Here is a 23,132-nt window from a genome sequence, read left to right as displayed (position 1 = left end):
GCTCTGGGATTTAAAGATCCGTGTTAAGTACTGATAGAATGGTGTCTTTGACTTAAAAAGCAGGGAGAATATACTGTGGCAAACTCAAGGAGGTTTTCATGTTCCATGTTAAGTATACGTTCTTTCCTTTTGCCTATTCTTTCATCCACTTCTTGTGAAAAGATTACACAGCATCCTTTTGAGAAAGAGTTTATATTTAACATTTGTTCCTAGAACTTCCTGGTAAATTAGATTGCATCAGCCAAAGTTCAAAGATAAATGTCACTTTAAAATAAGAGAAGGTGCCAGGTGCGGTGGCTCATGCCTGTAATCCTAGTACTTTGGGAGGCCAGGGCAGGCAGATCGCTCGAGGTCAGGAGTTTGAGACCAGCCTGGCCAACGTGGTGAAACCCTGTCTCTATTGAAAATACAAAAAAATTAGCCAGGCATGGTGGCGGGCACCTGTAATCCCAGCTCCTCAGGAGGCTGAGGCAGGAGAACTGCTTGAACCCAGGAGGCAGAGGTTGTAGCGAGCCGAGATCGTGCCATTGCGCTCCAGCCTGGGGGACAGAGCAAGGCTCCATCTCAAAAAAATAAAAATTAAAAAATAGTAAGAGAAGTTTTGATACGAAAAGCATTGCTTCTCATTCCCCTACCCAGAGAGTGAAGAACAGGTAACATGAATGATTTTTTGAAGTTTATCTTATGATACTAGTCTTGAATTAAGATTTCTCAAATGTAGTTGTTTTAATACCAACAGCAGCAAAGGTCATATAAAAGCTTTTGCAGCATGTGCTAGACTGTAACTTCATGTACACATAACCCTTGTCTGTCTTGTTCACTCTTATAGACTTGGCACTTGGCACAGTACCTGGCAGATAGTACTTAATGAATGTCGGATGGATGGCAAAAAGAGACAACAGGGGAAACAGAAAGAATGAAGGAAAGAAGGAAATAGTTGGAAAAACAGTTTAGTTGATCTGATCTGCATGCAAGTATTTGGTCTCAGTAATATTTTCTAGAAGCTGTTCTAAGAGGATCTAGGGGTGGATGTTTAGCATAAAACATGTTTCAACAGTTTTAATGGATATGGATTTCTGAGCTAACTTACATTATTATGACCTGTTAGTAGTAGCAGCACTTAGTTTCCTTGTTGAGTAAAGGATGGGAACAATTATGTTGTGATGACAGATTTCCATCAGGTTTTTTTTTTCTGCCACATATGTAGACGTGACTTAGTTTTAATGTACCTGAATACTCTCGTAGTAAAGTGTATTGTGATTTCATCAAGGAGGGCAGTAATTATTAAGCAGAGGAATCTTTAGTCTTTGTCTCTTTGAATATCTAACTGATCTTAAAAATAAAGTGGTTTGTCTATTTGCAGTTGATTTTCTACATGTGTTTATTTCCAGTAATTCCAGCCTTCTTACCCTGGAATAGTTTAACCCATCTCTTAATTGTCCCTAGCTGACGTCTAGAAGGTCTTTTTAAACTTCTTAACTGCACGGCAAGCCCTCAGTGGACACCTTGATTGTGTCTGTTTGGGAAAATGCCAAGCACTAATGAGTATTTTGTTTAATGTAATGGAAACTGAAAGTGCATGGCTTCTTCCCTGACTGATCAATGCCCACTTCTGTTGTTTGAACATATCTGTACATTCTAAATTCAAAACGAAGGGTCACAAGAGGGCAGAGCACTTAGTGTCTGCCCAAGGAAGGACTTGAAGATTCACAAGTTTTGTTTATTTGGGCCCGGTATAGACAGACAGTACTGGAGTTAGTACTCTAGGCCTCCTCCTCTGTGCTCAGATATGCAATTTTTATTAAACCCAAAGTCCGTAATCTTAAACTTTTTTGTGTTAATTTAACAAAATAATAAGGGAATGAATTATGTTGTTGAATTCTAAGCCAGGCAATATCTACTTGTAAGAAGTTACCCATTTTTTATTTCATCATTATTTTTCATAAAATATTTGGTATATATTTACCTTATTGTTTGCTTTTTCTGAAGTTCAAATCACAATGTGTCCAACACAGAATTTTAAGTAAATAATTAAAGCATTATTTCTTAGTTAAATAAACAGTAATATTTGCTGAAAAATGAAATCTTAAGCAATTGAGTAGGCAAACATGATCAAGTATGTTCGAGTGAAGAGTAATGATTTCCATGTGGTACTAACATTCTGCACAGAGACTAAGTGGAAAGTGTAGAAGATGTTTCATTGAACCATATCTAGCTGAATTGATACAGAGCTCCTTTCGCTAGTGTTTATAATTTATAGACTTCTTGTATGTGCTAGATAATTTTCACGAGAAAAGATTTCCAGCCATTTAAAATTTTAAATGAGATTTACCTTTCATCCAAAGTGTCCTGGGTTTAGTGATTTCATTAAAGATCAATGGAGATGATAAGAAAAGAAAAGTTTTGAATCTAAAAAATGGAAATAATTTCATTCCTCAAATTCAAATTTAATGACTCGCTTTCTCTTTATTTCCAAGCCACCATCTTGCTCGATCATACTATCACCTTCCTTTGGAGACTGGAAATATACAAGCCTCCCCAAATTACAGTTTATAATGGAAAGCTCCCCTGACCCTTAATAATTGTTACTTTACTGAAACACTGTAATATCTAAACTAAGTTGCTTATTACACCAAACATGAAGTCCTTTGACCCTTAGGGTTCAATATTGATCAGCCTCACTTTTGTCAATATCACCTCTAATGTCAACATTTCAATGTGAAATAAATTCAGTAAAGGATAGTCTTCTTAATCCACACACATTAAAGATGTTTAATTCCTATTCATTACAAGTTTCACCCAGTTTAAGAATTGTTTCTTCCATACTCTCAGTTAATAATTGGAGACTGGGCAGCATTGTAAGTATGTGGTTAAATGTCATTACAATAAGAAGTTAGCTGTAAGATAACCTATACCGAGGACTGGATTCATGGAAAATAATCTCTGATAAAATTACTCCAAAGGAAACTTGAAGCAAATGTATTACAAATTCATCAAACGTGACTGAGATATTTTTTAATCCTGAGATCATGGAGGGAAATGCTTTTAAAAAGAATATTCAGGTGCTTGCTTTGCCCTTGGATAATGCAATAGAAGCTTGTGGTATTTTTCAGATTGTCAAATGTGTATCAAAGAGTTATTCTCTTGGCAAATTCCATGAATTTCAGTTCCATTTCTTGACAATTTAAAATTTGATTATCCAATTATAACTAAAGGTCATCAGTCTAATGTGGCAACTTCATGACAGTTTTAGTTACAAAAGAATTTCTCAGTTTAGAGAGGAAACTGCCATGTGAGAATTTTTTATTGAACTTTTAAGTTGGATGGTATTGTGAAAAGAATTTTGTTTTCTTCTTGTGCTTTTACTATTTATTAATAAAAATATATACTTTTTGCCCTGCCCCATGTTTATATCACATGCCTCACCTCTCTGAATAACATTACCAAATTAACAGCAAGTGCTCTCTGATATTGCTGATATTTATCATCATTAGATTTTGTCTTAAATGTTTATTTAGAGTTCCATTTCTCTGTTTTATTTTTAATAACCATAACCTGAATATCATTTTCAGAACTAGAGAGAGTCATTTTCATTTCAATCATACTATAAGTAGAATTTCTGCTAAAATGAAAAACCAGAAAAATTGAGGACATGGCAAATATTTTAACATTAGTTTTATTTGATGTGATGATGGAAAATTCCTCAGGCAAAACATACCACAGGACCAGACAAAATGGGTGCTGAGTGTCAGAAAGATAGGAGAATCTTTATCCACATCTCACCCCTAAAGAAATCAACTTTGCAGTGGTAGATGAGTTTGTTGAACAGCTGTTGATTGTGTACCTGCTCTGTTCAAGATCAACAGTGAAAACTCATTGTTTTTCTGTTTTTGCATCTTAAGAGTTCCAGACATTGCTGGAAGCCCAGATGGACAAGATGGTGCCTGCACTGCTTCTCATATCTGTGACCCATTTACCTAGAGAAGAAATTATCCGTGCAGCATGCTGGTTAACACTTCGATCAACAAACAAGAACTCTACCACCCTGCTTGAGGAGTGAGATCTTCACTCTAACTGTTCTCAGCACAGCCTCCTGGTGCAAAGCTGGACTAAGTATTTTAATATTACACTTTGCACCTCTTTTGTTCAACAGTAAGACCCAAAATAAACCTTTCTGCCTAGGTATGAACATCTGTTTTGCTTCAAAGGTTCAAAAGTATTCTCTTCAACACAAACTCCCTGACCTCCATGCTTAGAGCCACGTAAAAGTCAATTTCTTCTGAGCCACTTGTTGAAACTTGTAAATGAACTGATTTTTCTGCAATTGTGACTTATCAATTGCATCAGCATTATCATTTCTTGCCCACTGGCAGAGGAGTTATAGTTGTAGATGGGAGTCATATCAGGCATTCTGTATGACTTCTTTGTCAACTCACTTCATTCCATGTGGAAAGAGACAGGTGTACACTAGAGCTTTAAAAATCTATTTAGAGACACAGCATCTAGCAAAAAATAATTTTTTTCTATGTAGCACGTTGTTGCTTTTACCCACTACTGTGCTATGCATGCATTGTACTTCCATTACCTTACTTAATCTTCATGGTAATTCTCTAAGGTACAGGGAGATTAAAAATGGCTTAGGCAAGGTCACTACAAACTAGAGAAGCAGGACTTGAACCTCGGTAATCTGACACCAGAGTTCTTATTCCTAACCACCTCATTTATACTGATACTCTAAGAATTTCCTTTCTATAACGAAAATTATGTATTAAATATTTTAGATTTATTAGAAGAATAAATTCTAAAAATATAAAAACTAACTCTTGGCCAATATGGAAGCATTTTATTAGTGTACTGAAGATAGTTTGAGATCAGAGGCATGTACATTTACTTCTAATTTACAAGTTGGTATATGGGAGCAGAAAATGTGGTAATAATAGTTTTTCTGCCTTTTGAGACATTCAGCCCATTTTTTCACCAGATAATTGTGGTGAGCTGTGTATTCTGTAGTGTTACAGCTTACCCACCATAGTCAAAAGTTTCTGTAGAGCTATTTAAGTAGATGTGATGAGGGTTTGTTTTAAGTAAAGGATGAATGTGACTTTCATTATTCCCTGTGATATATAAACGTGAATCAATAAAGGTTTCTCTTGAAACTTGTTCAAGAATTGGCATGCATTTCCAATTAATCTCATAACTTATATTTAACTGTTTGGCTGTGTTCCATAATTGATGGATGTTATTTTAATTCAGACACAGAGAGGGAGAGAATGCCCAGACTAGACAACAGGGTATATGTCAACTTTTAGACACATTTTACTCTCCCAATTAATCTATGTTTTGGCCCCATCACAGTTTGGCTGACAAGACCTCTCTAAATGACCATTATTGTCAGTTCTTAACAAATTGCAAAAATGACTTTTCCTAAAAGATCCATCAAATTGGTGACAAACCTTGCACAGGGTAGGACATCCAAGTTACTGATCAGCTTTCAAGAATGGACTCAATAGAAAATCAGCTAAGTCTTCAGAAAAGATGGACTTAAAGGAACATTTGGCTGATGGAACCCAGTGGACTGGGAAAGACAGCACTTGAAGTCTGGGTAAAGGTATGAAGATGAAAGTGAGAAAAGCAGATAAAATCATAAAGTAAAGAACTATTGAGAGAATAAAATACATATATACTTTTTCTTCTTCATTGTCTGTATGGTAAAGTCCAGGTCCCTTCACACAGCATTCGAGGCCCTTCACAAATTGATGCCAACCATTTCTCAACTTTATCCCCTAGCACTGTCCCCTCTGTTTCATGTCCTGCCAGCACAGTGTGTGCTCTTCTCAGTGACATGGCACACCCATGTAACAGTGCTGCTGAACTTGCTTTCTCCTCTGCCCTCACTTCATTGACTTGGAAAAGTCTTCGTTTTTGAACCTTCAATGTTACGTTATTTTTATGAAAACTTTGCAAACTCCCCCTTCCCCACCTCCACTCATCACACCCAACAAGAAGTAATTGCCTTTCCCCCACTCCCCGAGCTTCTTTCAGCATCTTCCTTATCATGTTGACATTTGCTAGGGGTCAAAATGCATAGTTTCCTCATCTTGGTACAACCAAGCACCTAGCATTCAATCCATTTTTACTCAACGACATTCCTTTTTAGTGTCCAGGTCGCTTTCCACTCCCTAGCTCCTTCATGATACGTCTTCCTCCCTCACTCTTATTTTTAGAATAATAACATTATTCCAGTGCAACAGAATCACATAATAATAACTAACATTTGTATAATACTTCATAAATTAACAATACTTTCAAATCTGTATTAGTTTGCTAGGGTTGCCATAACAAAATACCACAAATAGGGTGCCTTACACTACAGAAATTTATTTTCCCACAGTTCTGGAGGGTGGACGTCCAAGGTGAAGGCGCTGTCAGGTTTAGTTTCTTGTGAGGCCTCTCTCCTTGGCTTGTAGATGGTTTCCTCTCATTATGTCCTCACATGGTCACTCCTCAGTGTGCATACTGTGTCCTGATCTCCTCTTCTTATAAGGATATCAGTCATATTGTATTAAGGTCCACTCATATGACCTTATTTTATTTGAATTACCTCTTCAAAGGTGCTGTCTCCAAGTACAGTCATATTCTGAGGCACGGAGAGTCTTCAACATGTGGATTTGGGGCAGGGGTTGTGGGGAAAAGACACAATTTAGCGCATGAGTATCCATTATCTCGTTTATCCTCACAAGCAATAGCTGCAGCCACTCTGTGCCCTTGCACTGTTTTCATGGTGAACTTCAAAAGACGGCTCTTCTGCACCTAACTTGACTTCTTCAGGCCTTCATGATCTAGACCTCAAGTCTATTTATTTGGGAAAGGGGCTTTGTTGCTTAATGAGTGAATACAACAATGTGTCAAAATTCTAGAGTTTCTTACAGAGTTTACATTGCCAAGAGCTGAGCCTCGTTGTCAGTAGAAAGAGAAGAAAGTGCTCCTTCCCTAGCACTGGGAAAACAGGAAAACTAAATTCGTAAACAAAACTTGGTTTTTGCAATCATTCAAAGCCTAAGTAAGGGATTTAAAGGTACATATATTGGGCATTTCAACTGACTAGCCTAGTTAAGAATGGAAACGGGTACCTACTGCCTTGTACGGCTGCCTATTTTCTGACCCCAGTGCCCACAAAGCACTCATTGATGTGAATGACTCCTTTCATATGAAAAAAACAGTGAGGCTGGTCTCGAACTCCCGACCTCAGGTGATCTCCCCCCCTCGGCCTCCCAAAGTGCTGGGATTACAAGCATGAGCCACCTTGCCTGGCCTTTCAAAAGGATCTTAATGCCAGGCCAAAGCGGGGAGCACTGTATATACTACAGTATGACTGAGAGCTGTTTTAGAGCCCTGCAAAGTTCCCCCTTGTTAGCATTTTTAGTCAAGGGTATGAAGACACTGTGCACTGCAAGACTCAACCCGTTTCTGATTCCTTTCTCATAAATCACTCTGATACTATACCCGGAAAAAGCCATCACATGCCATCCAATGCATCAGATGCAGAACTGCATCCGAGCTGCAAGCGGAAGGCACGGTAGATGCGACACTGACTGTGACCTGGACATGAAGCTAGTGCAACCTCAGGCCTGCCTTGCTTCAGAAGGTGGGTAGCTATGTCTTGTCCTCTTTACTCATACGTTGAAAAGTGGGGAAACAATGTAATGGCTTGATCATAAGGTACCTTCTCGCTAATCGAGAATTATTTCCCTTCCTTTTATAAAGTGGGAAAATTTTAAATCCTCCTGATGGGTAGGGTGATTTTTGAAATGGTTTGGGAAGGTAGAGGCTGCTGATTCTGTGCTTCTCTTTTTTCTCTAGGAATCTCCCTCTTCTCTTTTTCACTTCCTTCGACTTTTAATAGAAACAGTTTATATTAATATGGTGATGGCACTTATGTGTATAAATAAATGCAAACAGCTATTAAATTTTCTGAAAGTAGCATCACCATCTTTTTACACAACTTGTGCTAGTGAGTGTTTTTTCATCATAATTTCCAAGTTCAGCTGCCAAAGAGCATTTCCCAGAGATCTTTGTGGTAGTGTAGGCATCCAGCACACGATTGCGAGAAACCCACAATTGAGGAAGAGATCTTTAAGATTTGAAATTTGAAGAATTTTTGCCACTAAGTGACAGACCCTCATATCAATATTTAACTAACAAGGTTTTCTCTTAGAGTACACAAATACATATTTGATTTTTGATTCTAAACATTATATATATGTGTATATATACACATATACACACATATATATGAATCAATTTTGTTTTTTTAACTGTTATTAACCATGCCCTCTTGCCAGAAGAATTTAGAGATCATCAGTATCAAAATTAGTCTATGCTGATGACTATTCCAGCATCCAAAACACAAAAGTATGTAAGAAGGCCGGGCGCGGTGGCTCAAGCCTGTAATCCCAGCACTTTGGGAGGCCGAGATGGGCGGATCACGAGGTCAGGAGATCGAGACCATCCTGGCTAACACGGTGAAACCCCATCTCTACTAAAAAATACAAAAAATTAGCCGGGCGAGGTGGCGGGCGCCTGTAGTCCCAGCTACTCGGGAGGCTGAGGCAGGAGAATGGCATGAACCCAGGAGGCGGAGCTTGCAGTGAGCTGAGATCCGGCCACTGCACTCCAGCCTGGGCGACAGAGCGAAACTCCGTCTCAAAAAAAAAAAAAAAGTATGTAAGAAGACCCAATCAGTGCACAAAGTTGTAGGTAGTTACAGGAAAGTGAGGTTTTGTTTTGTGTTTTTTTGTTTGTTTGTTTGTTTGTTTTTGAGATGGAGTCTCGCTCTGTTGCCCAGGCTGAAATGCAGTGGCACGATCTCTGCTCTCTGCAACCTCCACCCCCTGGGTTCAAGCAATTCTCTGCCTCATCGTCCCGAGTAACTGGGATTGCAAGTCCCTGCCACCATGTCCAGCTAATTTTTGTATTTTTAGTAGAGACAGGGTTTCCCCATCTTGGCCAGGCTGGTCTTGAACTCCTGACTTCTTGATCCACCTGCCTCGGCCTCCCAAAGTGCTGGGATTACAGGCATGAGCCACCATGCCTGGCCTAGAAAGTGAGTATTTTTTTAAATGAGCCTTGATTTCCCTCTTGCATACCAATGTAAAAATACCAATTAGCATCTTTTTTCTGGATCTGTGTTGTTTGTGCATATCTGCCTAGTAGGTCTCGTATTCTTTCTCCTCCCTCTCCTCACAGCACTTCCTGCTCTTTCCCTAATTGTTGGGCAGTAAGAGAGATGTGCAGATCAATCTACGTGAGTAAAGCTTGCAGAGAGCAGAAATAGATTTACTAACTTTGATGATGGCTTCTAGTGACTCCTTACCATATACATGACTGGGTCGCCATAAAGCCACCTGAGCCGATCACCTTAATAGGTTAAAAGACGACATCGAGAGATTTTAAGCAGAAGTGATTTCATTTTCTTTCTCTCACTAGTTACATGGTTAGCTCGTTCATGTGCTGATTTGTTATACCACATAGGGCTGGCTCAGAGTCCTTGCCAGCCGTCTGAAATCTTGATGGTGTCAGAAATGGACTGTCTCCTGAGAATGTATAAGAAAGGAGGCGTGAGCTCCTCCTCTTCAAGGACACTCTCTTCAATCCATTATCTCCTGCCTGTGTGCGATAGTCTAATCTATCAAAATACAGTGATTGAATAAAACTTTTATTTCAGATAATGAATGCATTGATTTAATAACGGATTTGTACTACATGGTATTATAGTTCCATAAATGAACACTGAAATATTAAAATGGGAAAACTTACCATTGGTCCAAGTTAAATCATAGGCACTTCTTTTACTGGAAACCCTAATAAGATAACAACCCATTTGATACCTAAAACAAAAAAATGTGTTATATAAGTACTTAACATTTTCTAGCTATTTTTAAGCCACCTGTTTTTCCTATCATAAGTACATCTGGCATCAGGCAAACAGATTACAGTCATGGACATGTGACTAATTTATAATGTTTTTATATTTTCGTTTTTTTGGCAGACTAATCCAGGTTGATATATTAGCCTAGCTTTCAAAGATGACTCTTGAAATCTTGCACTCTTGCAACCTTTTTACCTTTTTCTCTTCCAAACCCTGGAATATTTTTGGCAAGTCCTAAAACTTAATTATAAAACAGAGTCAGGGAGACACAAATGAACCTTTTTATGTTCTATCCATCTAGTGCCCCTTCCAGAGCTAACTTCTAAAAGAAATCATGAATCCATTGTACCCAGTGTTGATTTTGAAAGATCTTTGTACTTTCAATCATTCTTTCTTCCTTCGGTTTACTAGGCACATTGGCGCTTGTCTTTGCATCCTATTTTGAGAATTGCATTTTGTCTAAATGTAATGGAAGTTTAATAACTCAAGCCCGGCAGGAGAAGAATAAGTTGCTTGCCTTTGCAAAAGCAGTTTGAAGTTTTGAGCCATAAGGAATGGAAGCAAAATTGTGGTAGCTCTGTTTCTGCATCTTGAGTTAGAGAGGTCAAGTCTACTTATCTCCTTAGAGCTTTTTTTTAAATTCTAGATTTAGTGGGTATAAGGACAGTTTTGTTACATGGACATACTGCATAGTGGTGAGGGCTGGGCTGTTAGCATAGCCATCACCCAAATAGTGTACCTTGTAGGTACTAAGCAATTTCTCATCCCTCACTCTCCTCCCACCCTCCCAACACTCAGAGCATCTTTTTGATCTGGCATCAAAAGGTGAGCCATCCCTATTTGTGGAGATTTTTTTTTTTTTTTTTTTTGAGACAGAGTCTCTCTTTGTCTCCCAGCCTGGAGTGCAGTGGTGCGATCTTGGCTCACTGCAACCTCTGCCTCCCGGGTTCAAGCGATTCTCCCGCCTCGGCCTCTTGAGTAACTGGGACTACAGGCGCCCGCCACCACGCCTGGCTAATTTTTTGTATTTTTAGTAGAGACGGGGTTTCACCGTGTTAGCCAGGATGGTCTCGATCTCCTGACCTCGTGATCTGCCCACCTCAGCCGCCCAAAGTGCCGGGATTAGTGAGGCACCCTCCACTACTTATGGAGAATCTTTTGTTGTTGTTGTTGTTTTACTGTTATCACTACAAATTTTATTCAGAAACCGATCTTTGTGTTGTTGTGGTGGTGGTGGTGGTGGTTGTGGTGGTGGTGGTTGTTGTGGTGGTGGTGGTGGTTTAAAAAATCCCCTTATGAACTGCTATGGTCAATCAACTACAGCACTTTCTAGCAGACATAAGGTAAAAATGGGATGGCTCAGAATCGCCCAGATCCTTCACGACCTCTCGACTGCCTCCTGTCACGCTCCCGCCGCCGCAGCCTGGGCCACCGCCACCGCCACGACCACGGTCTCTAGACCCAGAACGACGCTGCCGGGATCGGCATCTTGATCTACGCTTCTTGCGACGCCGCCCGTACAGCTCCCGCCGCAGCTCTCTGGAAATGGGCTTCAAATGCACGAAGCCGCAGGAGCCGCCCCGGGAGCATTCTCCGGTCTCATCCTGACGGCGGCAGGCTGCTCTGAAGTCCGTCTGGGGGGAGGGCTCGGCGTGGCTCGGCTGTCCGTCAAACCAACGGTTGTTCAAGTCAGTCACAGCGTTTTCCGCATCTGCCTCACGGCCAAACTTGCCGTGCACGTTCCCCACCACGGGGTCTCCCTCCCAGCTTGTCACAGACGTTCGTCTCCTCATTTTCCCCATACTTCTCCTCCATTTCTGTACAAATCTCCTCAAAACATTCATCACAGTGTTCCTGCATCTCCACACCGCTCACAGCACAGCGCAAACCGTCGGCCGACTGGGAAGAGTTTTGAGGGTTACGGGAAATGTTCAAGAGGGCAATGGTCTGGCTAAACGTCGGTTTACTGTGCAACCGAGAGCACCTGTCTCCATGACGACATGCTCCAACTTTGAAGTAAAATGAACAGCTGACTTTGTCTTTCTCGGTGCCAAAGATGGAGGCCGGACACTCCGCCGTGTCCCACCCGCCCACGCCCGCGGGAGACCTGTGGAGAATCTTCACTGCTGGGTCGAATATGTCATATGCTTCCTTTAAAAATCCACCCAAGGCCCCGAAGTAATGGACGTGTTTTTAATTAATCTAATATATAAATCATGCATCAGATATACTTCAAAACAGAGCAGCTAGCAGAACACCTTGAAAGATTCATTAGAACTTTTTTTTTTACAGACATGCAACTAAGTTAAATGTGTCAACTCAAAACTGAGATGAGAAATAGCAGGGTGCTTTATAGATTGAGACTCAAGAACATGGGAATTCTAATCGTGTCTCTGTTTCTGACTGGTTTCATGACTTTAGTAATGTTTATGACATATTTCTAACTACTCTTCCTTCTGGCCAAAACCCAGAACAGCGTTTAATAGAGCATTTTAAGCTTCTAAGACAATGGCCCTAGTTCAGTTGACAGCAGTAAAGCGTTGCATTTGTAAATGTGAAGTTAGCTTGCCTGGATTCAAATCCTGGTCCCACCACAGCTGCTGCTTAACCTCGGGTTAATCCCCTACTGAAGAGCATTAGGTGGTCTTTTGCTATTATATATACTACCACAATGGACATCTTTTTACATATACATATATGTATGCATTTAAATAATTATATACACATACACACACACACACACACACATATATATATATATATTCCCAAAAGTAGACTTCTTCAATCTAAGATTAGGTAAATTTTATTTTATTTTATTTTATTAAATTACTTTTTATTTATGTTTATTTTGAGATAGAGTCTCACTCCGTTGCCCAGGCTGGAGTGCAGTGGTGCAAGCTCAGCTCACTGCAACTCCACCTCCTGGGTTCAAGCAGTTCTCCCTGCCTCAGCCTTCTGAGTAGCTGAGATTACAGGCGTCTGTCACCGGGCCTACCTAATTTTTGTATTTTTTAGTAGAGACGGGTTTTCACCATGTTGGCCAGGATGGTCTTGAACTCCTGACCTCAGGTGATCTGCCCACCTTGGCCTCTCAAAATGCTGGGATTACAGACATGCGCCACCACACCTGGTCAGATTAGGTGAATTTTAAATTTTCAGGTATATTGCTAAATAGCCCTCCAAAGTCATTATACCAAATTTGTACTCCCACCGACAGTGTATGTAGGTTCCTTTCCCCACACTGTTAACTGGCAATTTTAAATTTTAAAAATTTTCATCAGTCTCAAAGTGGAAAGATGGAATCTCATTTTTTATTTTCTCACCTTTAATTTTAAGTAAAGATTGGCATCTTTTCATACTTTAGTAGCAATTAAGTTATAAAGATCCCATTCCCAATTTTCTGTTAGGTATTTTGTCTTTTGCTTATTGATTTGCAAAGCTCTCAGCTGATTAAGAGCTTTGTGAAACAGAAAATTTGGAAAGCAATTTTGATTAACTTTAATCATGAAGGATATTTATAAATTTGAAAACTTCATTGCACTTGGCATTACTGCCTGAGAAAAGGCAAAACCTCCCCAGACATGAACAGTGAAAATCCTTAGCTATGTAATACCAGACTTATTGCCATAATAATTGTAGAAATAATTTATATGTAAAGAAAAATGCAAAGAGGAGCCAGGCACAGTGACTCACACCTATAATCCAAGCACTTTGGGAAGCCGAGGCAGGTGGAGTGCTTCAGCCCAGGAGTTTGAGACCAGCCTGGGCCACATGTTGAAAACCCATCTCTGCCAAAAATACAGAAAAATTAACTGGGCATGGTGGCACACACCTGTAGTCCCAGCTACTCAGGAGGCTGAGTTGGGAGGATCACCTGAGCTCAGGGAGGTTGAGGCTGCAGTGAGCCATGATTGTACCACTGCACTCCAGCCTGGGCAACAGAGTGAGACCCCATCTCAAAAGAAAAGAAAGAAAGAATAGTATCGGTAAATCTAAAGAGTGATCCCTGCCTTTAAAAAGTTTATAGTAAAAGACATAGAACACATTCACACAAAATGCTGAGACAACATGAGGAACTAGTGCTGCAGGCCACACACGTTACAGCCTACCTCTAGTTGGAGTGATTAAAGAATGTTACTTAAAACACATGTTTGAATAGGCAGAAAGATTCAGAAGAACAAAGGTATTAATCAAGTGAGAGAGACATTAAATAGACAAAGGTAAATGGATTAGAGGCCTGTATGGGGGACAGGGGGAAAGTGCAGCTATGAAAAGGTAGATTGGGGTCAAATTATTGAAGGCCTTGGCTGTCTGATTTAGCTTGCATTTTATGGTGAAGGAGCAACAATATTTTCAGGACTATTGACCTAATAAAATGAGCTTTTAGGATGATAATTTTGACATGTTAATAATAAAGGATGAATTAAAAATATTGTGTTGGGAAAAGGAATAACTAATATAGTCATACTTTCTATGGGAGAAAATCAACTAGTTTAAAGGAAAAGTGGCATGTATTTTCTTCAGTTTATAGTACCTAAAGCTTCTATAGAACTGATGCTGTATAATGATACCAAGAAAGACTGATCCAAACCCAGAATTTTTTGTGTATATAAGGAACATTTTAATACAATGCCTTTTTATAAACCTGTAATTCAACTTTCATATTCCTTCGCTCACTCATTCTGAAGATCATAAGCCTTTCCTTGTTGGATCTGGAATTCATACCAATTTTCTTACAGACCTGGAAATTCCAAACATACTATTGTCATTACACTTCATCTGTCATCCTTGGGAATGCCTTAATTTATTGTAATTTGGAGAAATGAGGTGATAGTAGAAAGAGCTCAGAATAATGGAAAGAAGGTGTTGGCTTCACAGAACTGGCAATTCTTTTCTTAGTTCATTTCCTTTACCTGTTGGTAAGGGTTAGTTATTAATGGAAGCCCCCTGTACTGCAACATGCAGCATTCACTCAACCAGTGTTTATTGAGCATATACAATGTGCCACGTACTGAGCCAAGCACTAAGGACAGTTTTTAAAAAATAGAGCTAGTCCTTGCTCTTATGAAACCTACAACCTGATGGGAGAAATATAAACAAGTCCACAACCTACTGCTGCTTCTCACATGTGACAAGGAGCTGGGCTCTCCCCTTGAAAGTCACCTACATGAACAATATAACTTTGTTTGCCCATCTTCAGTTGAATTCATGTACTCCTATGCTTACATTTATTTGTGTACCGAGGTATTTAATCCACTTCTGATGGATATACGTGGATAGAAGGAATTAAAATAATAAATACTGGCAAGCTTGCTGTAAAATGCCAGATGTGCAGATGGCTATGGAGATCACCAAACAGTAAAACACAGAGTCGATCCTGTAGCCCCGAAGAGATGCCATAGCTGCATTGGCAAAGGCATACTTTCTAAAGTGAATAATAAGTACTAGATTGATGGCCCAGAGGGTAGGTACTGTGGGAACTTAGAAAAGGAAGCGTCACTTCCAGAAGGGGTGAGCTTTGTGCGGTGCCTCAGAGGATGGGGTGCATATGAATGGGTCGAGGAGATAGACTGTGTCATAGGGGAGCCTGAGTTAGTGACAGCCAAGGAGAGAAACTCAACACAAACGGACTTGTGCAGAAAGAGTGGTCCTAGGGCTTCAGGCATGGTTAGAGCCATGGGGTCCCACAATTTCAGTTGATTCCTCTTTCTCCCTTCATCACCTGGCTCTGCTTTCCTCTACACTGGTTTCAGTCTCAGCCTGACTGCACACAGTAGCCCCTCGCATCTTCTGGCTTACATCCTACTCCCTAACCACCCCAACACAAAAGATAAGCTCCTTTTCTCAATAGTTCTAAACACGCCCCTGTGATCCCCTGATTGGACCAATTTATATCATGTTCCTATCCCTGAGGCAATCACTGTAGCTGGGAGGACAGAATTCATTGATTGGCCAGGTCTGGGCTATGTGTCCACCCACAGAACAGACGCAGGTGAGGTCAGCTCCATCTGAGCCATATCAGAACAAGATCAGCTCCCCAGAGAAAAAAACTGTAATGAGGTCACCAGAAAAATAACAACTACAACAATCATCATTGCAAACACTCTAAAATAAAGAATTCACTATGTACCAGGTACTATTCTAAATAACTTTTACCTATTACTTATTTGCTCCTAACACCCCTGTCGGGTAGATAATCATATTATCCCCATTTTCAGATGGGGAAACTGAGACATGGGCCAGTAAATGGCCAACCAGGGAGTTAATCCAGGCCATCCCACTGCCGAGTCCATGGTCTTATCCACTTTGTTTACACTAAAATTGACTTCTCTACACTCAGAAAAGAACTAACCAGTTCAAGCTAACTAGCACTCAGACTCAGAAATGAGCAAAGTATATTTGGAGAACAACCAGAAGGCCAGCAATTCAGAAAGGCGGTAATTTTAGTTTCTTCTCACAGCCAGGAAACCAAATCCAGAAAGCTGGTAGACAGCTAGTGCTTATCTTCACCAGGCGGTGAAATTTTTATCAGACCCAGGAAACCACCAACTGAACTTCCAAGGAGAACAAAATAGTCACCACAGAAACCTGAATCATTCCCCAAAAGCTACCCCAGTCCAATTCTCTTGACAGCTTATGGTTTTCACTTTTACACAGTTTACCAAGAACTGATTTCATAGCGATGCCTGATCCTCTTTTTCTCTCCCGCTTTGAAACATCATTCATGGAACATATATAAATCTTAGTTAAAACTAACAGTGCAGCGGTTGTGAGGGCCACGTCTCACAGCAGCCACCCGGGCGGGGCATGGTGTTGGGCACCGGACCTGCCTCGCCTGTCTCGGGGATCCCAGGGTAAAGGCAGCAGTAATGCTAATGCTAGCAAGCAAACTGAAGGGTGACGATGGTCTCAAAGGGTCCCGGACAGCAGCCACAGCGTCCAACACGACTCAGAGGGTTTCTGTGACAGACAAATTGCTTGTTAAAGAGATTGCAGAACTTGAAGCTAATTTACCTTGTACATGTAAAGTGCATTTTCCTGATCCAAATAAGCTTCATTGTTTTCAGCTAACAGTAACCCCAGATGAGGGTTACTACATGGGTGGAAAATTTCAGTTTGAAACTGAAGTTCCCGATGCGTACAACATGGTGCCTCCCAAAGTGAAATACCTGACCAAGATCTGGCACCCCAGCATCACAGAGACAGGGGAAATATGTCTGAGTTTACTGAGAGAACATTCAATGGATGGCAGTGGCTGGGCTCCCACAAGAACATTAAAGGATGTCATTTGGGGATTAAACTCTTTGTTTACTGATCTTTTGAATTTTGATGATCCACTGAATATTGAAGCTGCAGAACATCATTTGCGGGACAAGGAGGACTTCTGGAATAAAGTGGATGACTACATCCAGCGTTATGCCAGATGATAAAAGGGGACGATTGCAGGCCCATGGACTGTGTTACAGTTTGTCTCTAACGTGAAACAGGAAGAGGTAGCCCCCTCTCCTGTCCTCATGCTCCCTCTCAGTCCCCTGGATTGCCCCAGTCCTGTGACCATGTTGCCCTGAAGAAGACCATCTTCACGACTGCTCATTGTAGATGGAGAATTTCAACATAAATACGGCAAGAAAATGTGTTTGGGCTTCTGAAGAGTTATATGCTTACCTTAACATGTTTACTTTTCTGAACTTGTACTGTATAGGCTGTTGGTGAAATTCTTAAGAAGTTGTAATGAACTCAAAAAAAAAAAAAAAAACTAACAATGCGTTTAAAAACACACACAGTCAAACGATTGCCAGTTTGGCATTGAGAAGCAGCAGACCCAGGCTTGAGCCTGTTTACTGTGCATTTCCTGATACAGAGAAAAGCAAGCACAGCTGAGAAAACGCCACGAAGCATTATATAGCGACAGCTCGTGTGCTTCAGAAGAGAAATGGATACATTAGGAAAAGTTTTTTTCCCTTTGATGTAGAATATGCTATCTTTTTAAATGGGAGTTAACTTTAAATAAATAAAATTCAGCCTGTAGGCTTCAGAAAACTAATGTTGTATTTGACAGTGTCATTTCTGTGATCCCTGAAAGCATTTGGGGAGTTAACTTGGGCCTTCATCATGACTTTCCTTCATGGCATGGAAAGCATATTATTTTTTGTATCTCTGTTTTATTGATTTCCCCTTAATTCCTCCCACATGTTCCCTCTGCCAGCGGTTATCTCTGCCCTTCTGCTCTCCCACATGCTGTGAGGCCAGGTGGGGTTTCCCCTATGTCTTTGCCTGCAGGTGGTCCAAGCGCCGCTGCCTTCTTGCTCCATCCTTGTTTGAAAACCTCTTCCTGTATAGTCTTCGAAAAGAAGATAAGCCAAAGGCCCTGGACTTACCTTCAAGAAGAGATCAGAAACAGCCTCCTGTTCCTATGCTGAACCATTTGCAGAATGTGCAATTTGCAGTTAGCATTTTTTTCTTTTTTTTTTTTTTTTTAGAGATGGGTCTTGCTGTGTTGTCCAGGCCGGTATCGAACTCTTCAGCTCAAGCAATCTGCCCTCCTCAGCCTCCCAAAGGGCTAGGATTTTAGGCGCGGGCAACCGCGCTCAGCCTGCAGTTAGCATATTTTTAGTTGAACTTAGAGATGTTCCCCCTCCTTTCAGGACACAGAGTGTGTGAGCCTGGTAGAGGGACAAAACTGTTTTGTTTACTTTTGGGCTTTTTATTGCCCCAAAAGAGCCCTGAATAGTCAAATACCAGATGATTTGACACCCCCACCACCCAACCACCGTCCAAGATTTGGAAGTCTTTTTTCTTTTAAACAAAACTAATAGGCCGGGCGCGGTGGCTCATGCCTGTAATACCAGCACTTTGGGAGGCCGAAGTGGGTGGACCACCTGAAGTCAGGAGTTCAAGTCCAGCTCGGCCAACATGGTGAAACTCCATCTCTACTAAAAATACAAAAATTAGCCAGGTGTGGTGGCAGGTGCCTGTCATTCCAGCTACTTGGGAGGCTGAGGCAGGAGAATCACTTGAACCCTGGAGGCGGAGGTTGTGGTGAGCCGAGATCACGCCATAGCACTCCAGCCTGGGCAACAAGAGCAAAACTCCGTCTTAAAAAATAATAATAGTTTTATGTAAATGCATATGTAGAAACTTGAAATACAGTATGCTTTGCAACATAAGAAGAAACATTGATAAGTATTTTTTACCATAAGTGTCCATTTTGACCATTTTTAGTGTTTTAGGAATTGCTTTTGAAACTGATTATATTTGAAACATGTAAGACTACAATTGGAGAATCCTTAATATTAAAAAGTTGCCATGATTAAAAAATTTTTCAGAATTTCTTGGTTAGTAAGATTTGGAAACTTATAGCTCCTAGAGTTTATGTTTTTAGAACAAGAGGTGTGTTTGTGTGAAAGTGAGGTGGGGGTTCACGAAATGAATGCAAAATTGTGTGCACATATACGTATGTTTGCGTTCTAGAGAAAGCCTTGGTAGCTTTTAATCAATTCTCAAGAGGGTTCATGACACAAAGAATTCCCAATTTGCCTGTCTCACTTTCCTTCCCACACCCACCCTCTCTTATCGGTAGTAGCTAGCTTGCTCTCTCCTGCCAGCTGCCTATTTATCCCTTCCCAGATGAACTGTCCTTCTTGTTTTCTAACCAAGCCAAGCTGAGCAAGGAGAACTCAAGAGCTGGTGCCCTGGTGGGGAGGTCAGGTAGATGGCAAGACTGCTGGGAGCACCTCAGTGGGTGCCCTCCGGGTGAGCTGTTAGGAAGGTAGGCGGCTTCCCCTGCCCAACCCTGACGAGGAAATGTGGGCAGTCCAAGATGCCACTCTGCAGTCAAACTTTTATTCCACTGAGGATAAGTTGAAAGAGAGTGTCAAGGGGAAAATGGAATTGGGTAGTGGCGTCCCATCGTTACCTGTTTTTTTCCAGTTACATTTTCTATTTGATGTTTTGGGGGATTTTTTTTTATTTTTTTATTTTTTATTTTTTGCTGCTTTCCTTAGTTTCTGTCTCCATTACAACATCCTAACACTCTAATTGGCTTTATATGGGACAAACAGGAGGTATTGCTTCTGGCAGGATATGATTTTCTGTCCTGTTGATTGATGGATTAATTTTTATTGAGCACAGTGTGCTACCAGCGGAACCAAAAATCCAAGATACAATCCCAGCTCTAGGAGTTCATGTTCTAATAAAAGTAAGAAGCAACATATTCAAACATCCCTGTCTCTTTTTCTTGTCAGTATTCCCTTCTACTGAGACAACTACACAGATAATTTAGGACCCCAAAATATGCTTTAAAAAAGGAGCTGACTGTACCAGACAGCTGGGCGGAGGCAGTGGTTTCATCTGAAGAGAGTTTCAGTCATCATATTGGCTGGGTGGCTGCTCAATGCTGGACTTTAAAATAGTTAAACATTTTTCCAGATTTTTTTGGTTACATTCTTATGTCAAGTTAGATTAAACGAAGTTACAGTCTTGAACTGTGCAGTAGTTTAAACCCATACAGAAATCTCTTCACTAAAATACAACACAATACTATATAGCTCAATTTCATGAAGGCCTAATGATTTTCTATAGTCATATTAAGAATGTCTCATTGTCTCTTCAGGTCTGTGATGTAAGGATCCATATGACCATTTTTTTCATAAATTAGCATCCCCCCCAAAGAAGTTTCCTTTCCCTGACTATTCTCTCTTAATCAAGGTCAGAAAAAGCCAGGAAACCCAGGTAATAGGTATTTTCCTATTTCCTCAGAGCAAATTTTCATGCTCAAATGAAAACATTGTTTCATCTCTGGATCAGTTACAATATTTCTGAGCCACCATTTCCTCATCTATAAGTTAAAAAATGTTGGAGATGATCATTTTAAGTTTCCTTCCAGCTCTGAACCACCCTGACACTCACAAGTTTTCTTGTATGATTTCTGATTTCATTTGTAACCTTACTCATTTCCAATAGAAGCTGCATAGGAGCAGGGTCTATGTCCATCTTGTTCAGGTATACACCTAGCTCCTAGCACAGGAAAGTAGGGCAGTAAATATAATGTGGATGAATAAATTATGTTCCAAGCGATGTGTGTTTTTGATGTGTATTTTTGCTGTAGCATGCCTCAGATCCTTCTATGGAAGAAAGCAGGGCCCATATTATAAATTCCTACCTTTTTTGGGATTTATTCTTACACCATATTTGAAATTCTTTCTTTTGCTCTGCCTGTGTGGCTATGGCTAAAATTCTGTCACCTCTTTCTCCTCCTTTTTCTTTTCATGAACCCATTCTTTTGCAAACTGTTTCATAAAAGGCCCCGACACACAGAACACAAGACTTCGCCTCAGGAAGCGGCGCTTGAGCTGCTGAGGAAGAAGGAAGCAAGGTCCTGGCGCCCACTGAGGCCGGCTCAGGCAGAGGAGGTCTCCGCTGCCGCCAACCTACCAGCGGACGGTCGATCGAACAACACATGGAAGGAACAACATTCCTTGCTCTCCAGGCTAAAAACGTGAACCCATTCCCCCAAATAACGGTCTAATTCTGAAGAACTGGGAAAAAGGAACCCACCACTGCTCCAAAGGCTACCTACACCCGGATTGTTGGCCACTGAGAGTCCCCAGCTGAGGGAAGAGTCAAAATACTTCCAACACGGTTAAATGTGCTGATATTATTCTTTGCTAAAAAATCAGAGATTCAGGCCAGGCGCGGTGGCTCACACCTGTAATGCCAGCACTTTGGGAGGCCAAGGTGGGCAGATTACGAGGTCAAGAGATCAAGACCATCCTGGCTAATACGGTGAAACCCCGTCTCTACTAAAAATACAAAACTTAGCTGGGTGTGGTGGCGGCGCCTGTAGTCCCGGCTACTCGGGAGGCTGAGGCAGGAGAATCGCTTGAACCCCGCAGGCGGAGGTTGCAGTGAGCTGAGATTGCGCCACTGTACTCTAGCCTGGCAACAAAGCGAGACTCCGTCTAAAAAAAAAAAAAGAGAGAGAGATTTTCTCTAAACGTAAGGCTTATCGAGAACACTGAGATTCTGTGTGTGATAGGTAAACAGTAGGAAGTTAAGGGGTGGAATTATGAGGAGGGTCGGGGAGGAGTGGGAAATGAAGATGGGAGAAGAGATGAACCTGCGGCACTGAGTTTTTCCCTCTAAATGTCAGCCTGCAGCGTGGGCCTCGTGGTGCATTTGATAGGCAATACTGCTCTCTAGCGGCCAAGTAGGATGAGTGCAAGCTTCCATTAAATCCCCTTAAAATTTAGGGTCATTTTTTGTTATTTTAGATTTCACGTCCAGTTTTAAGAGTAGCTTCTTTTAAATCTTAAGAGGAAAACAAAATAGTCATTCTACCCGAGTGCATAACTTCTTATAAAAGCATGCATGTGCCTCTTCTCTCCCCTTCCTCACTGAGTTTTCCTTGATGTCCCCTTATACATAGGCACACTCTTTTGGGCCTTCCTAATAAACCCCCTGGTCATGGGCCTTGGAGTCACGTAGGGAAGCTTAGAATTTGCATTACACCTCAGGCTCTGGCTACTTGAGGACCCAGTGGGAAAAGCACAAGATGATAAGTTGCCCTCACTGTTCCCTCGATGAGAAGGCCCTTCCCTTACTCCTTCACAAGGCTAGTTCTTCCCCAGGTTGCTCAGCCCAGAGGCCACCTGGCTAGAGCAGTCCCACCCCACTGACACCTTCCCGCAGTATCCACATCCAGCACATTATCATTCTGTCGGCTTCATACAGCTCATCACACCTCAAAATTATCTTTTTGCTTTACTCATTTAATGTCTCTCTCTCCCACCACCCCATCACAATATAAGCTTTGTAACAGCAGAGACCTTGTGCATTTTTTTTTCACTTATATGTCTCCAAACCCTAGAAATTTGGCAGGTTCTTGGCACACAGTAGGCTCTAAATAAATATTTCTGAATAAATGATAGAGAATATTTAAGTTCTAAGCTTTCTCTTCCAATAGCAATCTTTTTGTCTAACACCTTACCATCTCCAGCATTCGAAAGGTGGGACATGACATTATGGGCAGCATTCCACTAGGGAATTAAAAGGCGTGAAATCTCCCCATGCATCAGTAGAGGCAGTAGACTAGCATTGTAAATTCCCAGTACTGGGTTTCATTTAATTTTTAAAAGTCTGATTAGGGCCTGGCCCAATGGCTCACACCTGTCATCCCAGCAATTTGGGAGGCTGAAGTGAGAGG

General features: G+C 41.0%; 1 protein-coding gene and 2 pseudogenes across 14 annotated transcripts in view; 2 read left to right on the top strand and 1 right to left on the bottom strand.

The window, feature by feature from the left end:
• DPH6 (diphthamine biosynthesis 6) overlaps positions 1–5,160 on the top strand; it is a 452,678-nt gene extending 447,518 nt beyond the window's left edge. For 8 of the 14 annotated variants that reach the window (XR_012414756.1, XR_012414753.1, XR_012414752.1 and 5 more), the window contains 2 exons: positions 830–970; positions 3,903–5,160. The gene's annotated coding sequence lies outside the window, so the exon portion shown is untranslated. Of the gene's footprint in view, positions 1–829; positions 1,363–3,902 lie in introns of those variants that run through there. The other 6 variants (XR_010588013.2, XR_012414748.1, XR_012414745.1 and 3 more) reach the window with 3 other exon arrangements.
• Positions 5,161–11,287: 6,127 nt separating this feature from the next.
• On the bottom strand, positions 11,288–11,919 carry LOC102140935 (splicing factor U2AF 35 kDa subunit-like; annotated as a pseudogene).
• A 4,783-nt stretch (positions 11,920–16,702) lies between these two features.
• LOC102139153 (NEDD8-conjugating enzyme UBE2F pseudogene) lies at positions 16,703–17,578 on the top strand (annotated as a pseudogene).
• Positions 17,579–23,132: the final 5,554 nt, after the last annotated feature.

Source organism: Macaca fascicularis, chromosome 7 (assembly GCF_037993035.2).
Source record: "Macaca fascicularis isolate 582-1 chromosome 7, T2T-MFA8v1.1".
In the NCBI taxonomy this organism is placed as follows: Eukaryota; Metazoa; Chordata; class Mammalia; order Primates; family Cercopithecidae; genus Macaca; species Macaca fascicularis.
Note: the sequence above shows the minus strand (reverse complement) of the source record. Positions and strands in the feature narration are given on the sequence as shown.